A 13,516-nucleotide genomic window follows, 5' to 3' on the forward strand; every position below is an offset into this window, starting at 1 on the left:
TGCTTTCCATACTTAAAGGGATTAAGATCCTCAATCCTATACTTTACTTATACTTCTTGTGACCAACAATTCTAGAAAATGTCTATGGCAAACTCCCTGTGGAAATGATGCCTGATAGAAATTTAGCTATGCCTAAGATCCTCTTATTGATTGTACCCTCACATATTATTGGAAGCTTGAAAGATGCACCACATTTCATTTTCTTAAAGAGAGCCTTCACCTCCTCCCTCTTCTCTTCTAATTCTTAAGAATAACTGACATTGGGGCCCCTAATCAACACAGTAAATAAAGTACCAGACTTGGATTCAGGAGGACCTGCATTCAAATCTGGCCTCAGATACTTGATACAAGCTGTGTGACCCTGGGCAAGTCACTTAACCCTCATTGCGCCCCCCCCCCCCCCATGACATTTTATATGGCCAGGTGTGAATAATAGTCCTTTGAAGTGTTTTCATTATTTGAATACACTGCATATTTCCAATGTTCTGTAATCAATTGTCGTATTTTACATAATTGTATCTGAATAGTGCAAGTTCAAAAACATGTCACCATTACAGAGGATTAATTATTTGCACTAATTGGTACCTAGCTGTAGTATTTTTTTAACTTATTTACTCATTAGGTAGGTTCTATAATACATATTTTCTATGAAAAGAAAAAAATGATTGAAAGAATTTGAGGTAACTGTCCATAGCCACAATGTTAATTATTGTTAGAGGCAACAACTCAGGATTCCTATACTCTTCTAGGCTAAACTAGGCTAAACTGATTAATTTGGTCTTTGAATCTTTTACTTGAACCCTTTTCATTTTCTTTCATTGTATATCTTGAATTCTGCTCTGTCTCACATTCAAAAATCCCTTTCCCTATTCAGAAGGAGAAATAAAATGGAAGTAGCATGAGAGGATAGCTCCATGGAAGGAGGAGAGGATGTATTATGTGTATAAAGTAATGTAGAATGCCTAAAATCTTACAAGACAGGAGATTCATTCTACTCTTTGGATTAATGCTTTGCTTTACTTAGGACCAATTTTTGATGTCTTCTTTTTAAAGTCTAATTTTTGATAATATTTTTTTAAAAAATTGATTATCTTGTTTCATAAAACTAGAATAAGGGTTTTATCATGTAAATAATTTGGACAGCAGAATGCAAATAATTTAGACTGACAGTAGTACAAAGTGATATTTATAGCTATGAACATAAAGAGGTGTAATGATTGGAATGACGCCACCTGCTGGATACTTACTGTAGAAGAGTTCTGCCCATGAAGGGAAGGTCTTTGAGGGCAAGACCAGGAGTCAGGAAGTGACGCGGGCTAGTGGGAGGAGGAAGGAAGAGACTGGCGCTCAGTCTCGCGCTTTTTTTTTCCTGAGGACGCTGGTGGAGAGCGGAGCTAGAAATGTGCTCTCCCTTTAATAGATAGGAATCTAGGCCTTTCTCTCTCTCTTTACCAAATTCTTATTCTCCTTAATAAATGCTTAAAAGTCTAACTCTTGCTAAAGCTTATAATTTATTGGCGACCACTCATTAGATATTTTAGACAGACTAGCTAGAATTTTAGCCCTTAACAGAGGGATTATGTAAATAGGTACTATTGTATCTTACTAACTAGGAGGTAACCAGCATATTACAGAGGAAAGACCTATTCTTGACATTAGAGTACATGATCTTGATTCCTGGATCTGACATTTACCAGGTTTGTGACCCTGGACCAACTTACCTTCTCTCTTCCTCACTTTCCCTGGCTATAAAATATAAAGAAAAATCCCTATTTTACTGTACTATTTATGTATTTCCTATTTAACAGGGATGTTATGTTAAAAGTACTTTGTAAATAGTAAAATTCTATATGTATGTGAGCTATACCATGACAGGAAAAAATACTATCATCTTGACAATAAACATGACATAGTAGGTAGATTACCATACTTGGAGTCTGGAAAACCAGAAGTTGAAAAATTAGAAGAGACCTTAGTGATAATTTAGTTTAACCTGCATGCATGCGTGTCTATACCTACACCTATACCCATACCCATACCTATACCTATGCTTATAACAATGCCTATACACATGCATATATACATATACACATGTACATACATATATACATGTATTCATACATGCACATGTATATACACAGATACAGACATATATATTGAATGTGCATATATTTATATGCATGTGTGTATGTATATATGTGTCTATATGTACATGTGTGTAAAACCACTCTATACATAATTCTATTTGTCATTTCTCTCTCTGGATGCAGATAGTATCTTCCTTCATATACCCTTTGTACATAATTTGGGTATTTAAAATAGTCAAAATGTCTTAGTCACTTAAAGTTGTTCTTAAAACAATATCGCTATTACTGTATACAACATTCTCTTATTTCTGCTCATTTCACTTATCATTATTTCCTGCCAGTCTATCCATGTTTTCCTAAGATCATCAAGCTCCCCATTTCTTATAGCACTGTGGTATTCCATTGCAATCATATACCACAGTTTCTTCAGCCATTTGAAAGCAGGAAGATGAGGGGTTATTTTTCTAATTTTAGGCTAGACACTCTATCCACTGCACCACCTATCTGCCCTGAAATTAAAAATTCTGAAGTTTAAAAAAAGTATAAAACTATAAAAAAATATATCTATAACAGTTATGCAAATGATTTGATTTCTCTGTACCTGCATTTCTTCACAAATGGAGTACAGGCTTGAACTCGGAGAAGAGTTTAGAAAATAATCTCTTTCCTTTCATTGGAGAGGTTGGAGAACTTTGGGACTGAATGTTGGTTACATGGTTAGGTGCAGTCAATGTGCTGTTTAGTTTTTCTGAATTATTTAAAGGCACCGATATTTCCCCTCTTCAATGGTGGGATTAGGATAGATGATCTGTGATCAGATACAAAACTTTGTTCCTTAATGAAGATATAAAGGATAGTTGTGGAACTGAAAGATAAAAATAGCAAGAGACAATTTAGAAAGAAAACAAAATTGTTTTAATATAGACACTTTAGGCTTACTATGAAACCCAGCAAAAAGATGCCAAAGGGACTGGGGGCAATGCACAGTAAGGATTTTGATGATGAGAAGTAAATCTGGAAATTATCTGTGAGCTCCCAATGACTGGCTTGATGTTATCAAATGAGATCAACAATAATTAGTCATAAAAATGGCCATATAAAATCAATATGCTATTTCCTAATCCTAGGTAGAATGTCTTTTTTTTAATGTGTTGAATCAATTTAAGGTCAAACCTTAACTGAGATGTTTAATTGGAAATGTTAGTATGTGCACCTGAACACATTCTGTACAATATTGATCTTAAAGTCCTTAATGAGACATTTTTTATTATGAAACATAATTACATAACTGTATATCATTCTAATTCTCTCAGGACATCTAATTAGAGTGTGTTTCTATTTTCTCATTCTGAAATTAAATCTCTCTTCCTAGCACTTACCTTGCAATTTTGAATACAAATACAAAGTTGGAAGAAAATAAGTGACATTTTTTTTTATTTCAACATATATATTTTTATGACTACAATTCACAAAGAAACTTTGACAAAAATAAGTTAAGATTTTAAACAGAAATCCCTTTTAATCCTAGGATTTAATGTGAAATATATTTCAGTGTTTTTTTTAAATTTCCAGCATTTAGCATATACCCTCATGCATAGCAAGTACTTAATAAATATTGACTCATTATTTTATTGATTTGTCTAATAGAGTTGGATTCTTAGTCTTGGAGTTGATCTAGAATTCCATTTCAAGTCCTTCTGAATGTGTGACCATGGGCAACTCACTTATCCTCTCAGAACCTCAGTTTCCTAATCTAATGAAATGAGGATCTTTGTATTTGTACTTCCTAACTCACAGGGTTATTATGAAGAATGTTCGTTGTAAATGTTAAAATTCTATATCAATATCAGCTATTAATAATATACAACATATCTCTTCAAATCCCTTCCCTCTCCCCTTTTGCTTTTGTTTCTACTATAAAAGTGAGTTTATTTAATAATATTATATCAAAAATGCAAAACCTGCCTGTTCCCATGGGGGAGGGATGGATGTTCCTTCAGAGAGGTTAGATAGATCTTTGTGATGCCATTATATCAATGTTGTAGCTAATTGGAATTTTGAAGTTCAGTGATCACCATTTAAATGTACTAATATGATACTAGAATGTGCTATGGGTAAGGTATTTGACCTATTACCTGCCTTGTAATTATTCCAATCAACAGAATGTATAGAGTATACCCTCAAAAACCCTGACAATATGCCAAAGATCAATGAGATAGCTCCCAAGGTAAGTCAGTTATCTTTGGTAGTTTCTTGTGGTTTGAACAGAAATGGTGGATTGTACATTTGGAAGATGTTTGGGAAATTGATAAGGAAGAGGAATGTAGGAGGAGGAAGTCCAGGAAGCAGCAGATATGGTCATTAAGAACTGGAATCAGGTCACTCATGGATTGGGGAAAAAAAATAGCCTCTCCATGGACAGCCCAGTGTCATCATTCATAGCTTACTGGGGAAAGGTGCTTTCTCCCCTATTTTCTTCCTCTGTATTTTTGTAAAACTAGAAAAAGCAAACAGGCAACAACAAAAACAACAACAAAATGATATATGTTTGTATGTCCCCTATTCCTTGTTATGTACCACTGCTGGTAGCATTTTGTAAGCCCAATTATCATTTTATAAATTATTTCATTCCCGTCATCTGTAGGAATGCTGTTACTTGAGAACAGAGTGCATTTACAGATGGCCCTGAATATTTTTGCATTTCACAAATTATCTATGCTGTAATTTTGAAGTTCTAGCTAGCAGTTAAAAGATATACCTAGGGGTGGTAATGTTAGACTTTAGTTTATGGGTTAGTCAATAATTTTGCAAAGCAGAATCTCTAAATTTGAACACATTGATCACCTAGATTCTTCTTAGAATAATGATACAGTTGAGAATACCCTGTTGAAGGTTAGAGGGAAGATCCCAGTGGATAAAGGTCACTAGAGATACCTGAAAAGAAAACAAAATGAACACTCAATGACTTCATGTTCCACAGTGATACATGGTGTTACTAGTGCTTCCTTTCTCAAACTGTTTAGTAAACTGGGAAAATATTTAAATTCTCTACTTGAGGACTACATTTGCCTTCCATATTCTCAGAAGTCAGATGATACAATTCAGGGAGCAGACTTTGGAAGACAAAAAGAAAGGAAAAGCTGCGAAGGACGGAGGGAAAGGTTACTCAGCTTGGTAACAGACTTCAGAATTATAACACAAAAGGAATTAGTAAAGAAATTTTAGAGGTTTAAGCCAGAAAAGAACAGACTTAATGGAATGGGATAATCTAGGAAGGAGTCACTTCCTTACTGTTAGAAGTATTGAGTAGAAATTGTATATATTCTTGTTATGTGTGTCATAGAATATATTTTTAATCTATTTTTAATTTTTAATCTAGGTCTATATTGGTCTCCTTTTATTTTTGAATAATACTTTATTTTCCTTCCACATATAAGAAAAAACACATTCTTTTAAAATATTTTTACAATTACATGTATGAATTTACTAATCTTCTTGGTTTGCTTCAGCTCTTTTATTATGCAGGAGAGGCCAAAAATAACCTAGGAATCAGAACCAGAAAATCAAGGCATATAGGTCTTTTTTTCTCTTTTTATGATCTTTTCTGGGATATAGACCTAGTAGTGGTATCGCTAGATCGAAAGGTATGCAAAGTTTGGTTGACTTTTGGGCATAGGTCCAAATTAATTTCCAAAATGGTCAGATCAGTTCAGAACTCCACCAAGAGTGCATTCATGTCTTAATTTTTCTATATCCCTTCCAACATTTATCATTTTTCTTTTTTTGTCAAATTAGTTGATCAAATATGTATGATGTGGTATCTCAGAGTTGTTTTAAATTGTATTTTTTCTAATCAAATGTGATTTAGAGTACATCTTCATATGCCTATAGATAGCTTTGATTTCTTCTTCTGAAAACTACTTGTTCATATCCTTTGATCCTTTCTCAATTTGGAAATTGCTTCTCTTCTTAAAAAAATAAAGTTGACTCAGTTCTCTATATATTTGAGAAATGAGGCTTTTATCAGAAACACTTGCTATAAAGATTATTTCCCAGCTTTCTGCTGTCCTTCTAATCTTTGTACAAAAGCTTTTTATTATAATATAATCAAAATTATATATTTTTACATTTAATAATGATTTCTATCTCTTGTTTGATCATGATTTTTTCCTTCTTGATATATCTGATAGGTAGACTATTCGATGTTCTTCTGATTTGTTTATAGCATCACCCTTTATGTCTAAATCACATATTCCTCAGAATTGGTTTAATTAGCATTTGTCTAATGAATAGTGATATTTCACCAAAATATATTGCACAAAAATGTAAAATTTGAATGATTCCATGGGATATCAGGGGAGTTTTCCTGGATAATTTCTTAAAATATGAAGTACAGGCTTTTTCTTTTATGATTGTGGCTTTAAGGTGGCTGAATAATTCTTAAATAACATCTCCATCTATTTTCCAGGTCAGTTGTTTTTCCAATTAGATACTTCACACTTCTTCTAATGTTTTCATTCTGTTGATTTAGCTTGATTGTTTCTTGATGTTTCATAGAGTCCTTTCAGGTGCACAATTTTAATTTTTAAGGAATTGTTTCTATCACTGAGTTTGTGTACCTTAGTTTTTTTTTTCCATTTTTATTCTTCCATTACCAATTTGTTGACTCATTCCTTTTTCATGATTTGCTTGCTTCACTCTCCTTTCCCCAATTTTCTTCTACCTCTTCTGATTGTTTTTACCATCATTTTCTTCTTCTTAGTTATTTTCAATGTGAGAACATTTCACATATTGCTTTGATGATTTTCAAGAAGATATTTTGATATTGTTGTCCTCTTCTTATTTTGCGTTTTCATCTTCCCTGCTCCCATCTATTTCCCCACTCCACAAGCCTTTTCCTGTTTCATTCATGTAGGATTTCACCTCTGCCCTTCCCACTCCCTCAGTGCATAGCCCTCACCCCTCAATTTAACCCAAAAGATGTCATCATGAGGCAGCTATGTGACAAAGTGGACAAAGTATCCACCCTGTACCCAGGGGGATCCCTGTCAAAACCTGGCCTCAGACACAAGACAGTCACTCACTGCACAATTCCAGGTATGTCCCCCAACTCCAATGTTTCATGGTTCTCTAAGGTCTTCTATATGAGAGACAAATTTGCCATTCAGTTCAGGTCTCTTCATCACAAATACCTGAAAGTCCTCTTTTTCATTAAAGTCCCATATTTCCTCTGAAAGATTATGCTCAGTTTTGCTGGGTAGATGATTCTTGGTTGTAATCCCAATTCCTTTGCCCTCTGGAATATCATATTCCATGCCCTCTGGTCCTTTAATGTAGAAGCTGCTAGATCTTGATTTATCCTGACTGGGGCTTCACAGTACCTGAATTCATTTTTTCTTGGCAGCTTACAATATTTTCTCCTTGACCTGAGAGCTCTGGAATTTGGCTATAATATTCCTAGGAGTTTTCCTTTGGGGATCTCTTTTAGGAGGTGATTTGTGGATTCTTTCAATTTCTATTTTATCTTCTGAATCTAGAATATCAGGACAATTTTCTCTAAGAATATCTTGGAATATGATGTCTAAGCTCTTTCCTTCATCATGGTTTTCAGGTAGACCAATAATTTTTAAATTATCTCTCCTGGACACATTTTCTAGGTCAGCAATTTTTCCCAGAAGGTATTTCACATTTCCCTCTATGTTTTTATTCATTTGGATTTGCTTTATTATGTCTTGGTTTCTCATAAAGTCACTAGCTTCCATTTGTTCAATCCTAATTCTTAGAAAATTATTTTCATCAGAGAGCTTTTGTACATCCTTTTCCATTTGGGCAATTTTACTTTTCAAGCGGTTGACTTTTTTCTCATGTCTTTCCTGCATCACCCTCATTTCTCTTTCCATTTTTTCTTCTACCTCTCTAACTTTATCTTCAAAGTCCTTCTTGAGTGCTTCTATGGCCTGAGACCAATTAATATTTTTCTTGGAAGCTTTAGATATAGGGGCCCTGATGTTCACGTCTTCCTCTGAGGGTGCCCCTTGGTCTTCCTTGTTACTGAAGAAACTTTCTATGGTCTTCACCTTTCTCTGTCTGCTCATCTTGCCTTTCTTTTACTTGACTTTTAGCTCCTTAAAGTGGGACACTGTTTCCAGGCTGAAGTATCCAAGCTTCAGAAGTCCCACATGGTATGATTTAAGGAGGATCAGGTTCTTCACTTTCCTGGCTTGTTCCCTGGTGTGTAGATGACTCCAGACCAACTTGCTAATCAACCAGCATTGTGTGTTGTGGTTGTCACATCTGAAGAGCCTGTGCCCCTCCCCCACCTGGGCCACTGCTACTCAAGCCTACCTCCTGTTTCTCAGCAGCGGTGAAAAACCCAGGTTCTGCATCAGCACCAGCATAGACCCCTGTAGTCTCCCCCCTGCCAAAGGTGAAGCCCTCTCAACAGACTGTGAGCTTAGTTCCAGATGACACTGGTGATTCGGCTGATTCAGAGGCTGAGGGGGGGGGGGGGGTCTCCTTCTCTGGTGAGGCCTTCCTAGGACTGGATTTGTTTCAGAGTGACTGTGGGGTTGGGCTCCACCCCTGTCTCAGCACAGCAGACCTTCCAAGCCATTCTTGTTTAAAGGATGATTTCAGCACATTCTTCTGTGGGTTTTGCTGCTCTAGACATTGTGTTATGGAATTATTTGGATGTTTTTTGGAGCGATTGTTTCATGAAATCAAGAGTTCACTGCCTTTCATCCTCCATCTTGGCTCCCAATTTTGACATTTCTCTGATGGCATTATTATTGTCACTTTTCTTGTGTGTTCATTTGCATAGTCCTATAGCCAGAAATGTCCACTATGTGCAGCTCTATAACTTATAGGTGAACATTAGTCTTATCTCTTCAAAGTCTATAGTGTTCCATATCTCAAACACAAAGTACCACTGAAGTTCAAAAGCAGCTCTCTTATACACTCAAGTTTATGATTTCTGTTAAAATTACATCAATGTAGGTGGCGCAGTGGATATAGCACTGGCCCTGGATTCAGGAGGAACTGAGCTCAAATCCGGCCTCACACCCTTGACACTTACTAGCTGTGTGACCCTGGGCAAGAAACTTAACCCCAAATGCCTCACAAAAAATAAACAAAACAATAACAACAACAACAAAATTACATCAATGTGAGGCAGTTAGGTGGTGCAATGGATAGTGATAGAGCACTGGCCCTGGATTCAGGACTTCCTGAGTTCAAATCTGGCCTCAGATACTTAACACTTACTAGCTGTGTGACCCTGGGCAAGTCACTTAACCCCAATTGCCCCGCAAAAAAAAATACATCAATGTGTGAGTGTCAGTCAATAAACATTTATAAAGTACTTACTGTGTTCCAGGAATGTTCCCTCAATGATAACTATTATCTTTCAAAGTCTAGGTGAACAATGCTATTATGAGTTCATAATAGTGAAAATCTGTGTAGATAATATGGTGTTTACCTAAACATATAGTATTTTAGTGTACAGTAACTTCAAATAAGTCAGTGATGTGTTATGGGAACAAAAAAAGCTAATTTTACATTGGGCTGCATTAAAGAAATATAGTATGCAGGACTAGGAAAATTATTGTCCTACTGTAAATTCAACTTGAATCTCCTCATTTGCCACTGTCCTTGATAATATGATGTGGTCTGTTCTCTCCTGGAGCATGTTTCACAAAATAGGTGGATACCTTCTAGAACATATATCCTAGACATAATGGACAACCTCCTAAATCCTATCAAATGAACTACTGGCCATTCATGTGAGGATAAATGATGCTGGCAAAAGGAATCCAAGAAGCACTGATAAAGATTATGATGTCTTGAGCATCACAGAAATTGAGCACCTTAGAAATCTTCCTCCTTGATGCTGATTGAATGTGATAATAATTAGACTGCATTTGGAGTATGGTTATTGGTTCTGAACTGCACTTATTAGAAGTGATATTGATTACTTAGAAGATGCAAAGGAGAAAAGCCTGTATGTTGAAGAGATTTTAGGAATCAGAAAGTTGATTATGTAGCATGGGGATTTAAATTTTTATAGCCCTAGAGCAATGGACAAAAGTTCCCAAAAGGTATATATAAGCCAATGTTATGAAAAACTTATAAACAAGGAGAGCTACAGAGTAGTTTGTACTGTTTTCTCAGAAAGTCATGGGTTCTGCCTCATTGAAGGTCTTTAATGAGAAAGGAGAGGAACATTTACTGCAGAATACCTTCTGGAAGAGATTCTTTTTCAAAAACAATTTGGATTAGATCATCTCTGAGATGTTCTATTATGTTTATGAACATTTCTATTTGTATACCTGATTTACTTTAAAATCATAATTCAGTTACAAGATTTTCTTTATTCCAAAGACTCTTTCTCACATTTTTATGATTTAATTTTATTACCTTTTCACAACAACTTTTCTAACCATGCAGGAATTGTATTTTGAAAATTTTCTTATTGATTTATGCAAAATTATACATTTTTAATGCTTCAACAAGTAGCATTTTCATAGATAGATGTAGTTATTAATTCCCCTGGAATTTATTCCCTGAGCTTTTCTGTAACTGAAAAAATCACCACCCCATTACCAATTGATGATGATCTTTTCTGAACTTAGCTAGTTCCTTTTTTTTTAACTTTTATATCATTTTACTTTTCTTTTTCAATAACCAACATTTTTTTCACATTTCCACCTCTCCCACTGAAAAGAGAAAAAATAAACAAAGAAATCCCTGTAACAAATTTGTAGTAATGTAAGATAAATTTCTACATTAGTCATGTTTAAAAGTGTGTGTGTGGGGGGCAGTTAGGTGGAGCAGTGGATAAAGCACCGGCCCTGGAGTTAGGAGGACCTGGGGTCAAATCCAGCCTCAGACACTTAACACTTACTAGTTGTGTGACCCTGGGCAATTCACTTCACCCCAATTGCCTCACACACACTCAGAAAAAGTGTATGTGTATGGGGCAGCTAGGTGGCGCAGTGATTAGAACACTGGCCCTGTATTCTGGAGGCCCTGAGTTCAAATCTAGCCTCAAATATTTGACACCTACTAACTGAGTGACCCTGGGCAAATCACTTAACTACAATTGGCTCACCAAAAAAAAAACAAACAAAAAACACAAACAAATAAAATAAAACACAAAAAGTGTATGTGTATATCTCATTCAACATCTTGTGTTCATTACCTCTCTATCAGGCTGTGAGTAGCAGTATTCCTCATTAGTCATTTAGTATCATGGTTGATTTTTTTTTTTTTTGTAGAGCAATGAGGGTTAAGTGACTTGCCCAGGGTCACACAGCTAGTAAGTGTCAAGTGTCTGAGGCTGGATTTGAACTCAGGTTCTCCTGAATCCAGGGATGGTACTTTATCCACTGCACCACCTAGCTGCCCCATCACGGTGGATTTTTGCATTGATCAGAGTCCTTAAGTCTTTCAAAACTATATTGCTTCTTGAATAACTGTCATATACTTTTCATCACTGAGCCTGCATTGAAAGACTTTAAAATTTAGTCTGACTTTCTAGAACTTAGAATCAGCTGCTAAAGAATTTAAGCATTTTGGTCACCACAACGTAGTAAATCAATGAAACATAACTTTTTAGAAGGTTGACATTATATTCTCCTTTTTAGTATTAGAGACATGATTTTCTGTGTTTTTCTTTTAAACAAGGGCAAAGAAGATTTTCATGCAGAGCTTTAGCCTGTATGGTTTGGAAATTGATGATGTTTATTAAGGTTTTACCCAGAGAAAAGTGTTTTCTCCCACTGGTAGACCAAAGGGATTTGGATTGGTAGAATAGGCAGATAAGGTTTTCCCTTCTCCCATGTTGATTTCCTAAAAAGGGGAGTAACAAGAAAGGATAAGGGTGATTTCCTCCTGGGTGGTTATCCTCCCTTGAATATTCTACTCTGGTCTCTGAAGGCTCCTTTTCTCAACTAGGAAACATCAAAGCTACAGACCAATAGCAGGATGAAGAAAGATGGCTGTTAACCTTAGACTTGTGATATTCTTGTATATTTATTCCACTACTGTGAATGTGTGCCTTGCCCCATCACCATTTCTCTATTCTAAATTCTTCCTACTCTTATATCATCCTGAAAGATATAAAAATAAGTTCGCTTAGAAAGAATTCATCTCGGGGACACTAGGTGGCACTGTTGATAAAACACTGGCCCGGGATTCAGGAGGACCTGAGTTCAAATTCAGCCTCAGACACTTGACACGTACTAGCTGTGGGACCTTGGGCAAGTCACTTAACCTTCATTGCCCCACACAAAAAAAGAAAGGAAGGAAGGAAGGAAGGAAGGAAGGAAGGAAGGAAGGAAGGAAGGAAGGAAGGAAGGAAGGAAGGAAGAAGGAAAGAAAGAAAGAAAGAAAGAAAGAAAGAAAGAAAGAAAGAAAGAAAGAAAGAAAGAAAGAAAGAAAGAAAGAAAGAAAGAAAGAAAGAAAGAAGGAAGGAAGGAAAGAAATAATTCATCTTTACTTTCCACTATGAAATTATATGTCAAGAAACACCAAGTTATATTATTTCTATTTGCATGTTAAATGCTATTTTAAAAATTGTTGGGAAGGTAGACTTTTATATAATATATTTTATAATATGTGTATGTTCTCGTTTAGCATTATATAAAGTCATTATTCTTGGTTAATTGTATTTTTCCTTAAAGGGACATACAGATCATTATGATTCTTCTTACGTAACTTGTAGGAACAGAATTTTTTTTTCAATTCTTAGCTAGTCTTGTCTTTAACATTTACAAAAGGCTTTATGAGAAGTATTACTTTTTACAAGCATACTAAAAGCTTCCTCATAATATTCTTTAAGCATATTTGCAATACAAAATAGCATTACTTATCTACAAAAAAGAATAGATCGTGAAAAGCCTCAGAGGATAAGGAAAACAGATACTGTTATATGTTCCATATTCCAAGTATACTTCTGAACACTACATATTTGTGTCAAACATTTTGGGAAAATAATGTGCTGCATATTAAATGGAAGTCAGAGAGCCCTTTACTTAGCATAAGAAGGCCTGCCTTCAGCAAGATATCTGTCATAAGAATTATGAACTTTGGTAGGTTGGTCACTTACACATTTACCTCATCTAAAATATGGGTGTATTAAATTAGATCAAAGCATCTTAAACTGTGGGTCATGACCCCATACAGGGTCATGTAATTGAATGTGGGAGTTGTAAAAACTTTGACAACAGTACAAGGTTATGTATACCTATTTTATAGACCTGGGGTTGCATAAAAATTTCTTGAGAGAAAAGGAGACATGACTGGAAAAAGTTTAGAAGCCCTGAATTAGAGAATTTCTAAGGTCCCTCTCAAATTTAAAGTCTGTGTCCCTAACTTCTATGGTATGATTTTGAAAGAAAACGATATTTTGGAGCAATTTTGTACTCATT

The sequence above is a fragment of the Dromiciops gliroides genome, chromosome 4 (genome assembly GCF_019393635.1).
Source record: "Dromiciops gliroides isolate mDroGli1 chromosome 4, mDroGli1.pri, whole genome shotgun sequence".
In the NCBI taxonomy this organism is placed as follows: domain Eukaryota; kingdom Metazoa; phylum Chordata; class Mammalia; order Microbiotheria; family Microbiotheriidae; genus Dromiciops; species Dromiciops gliroides.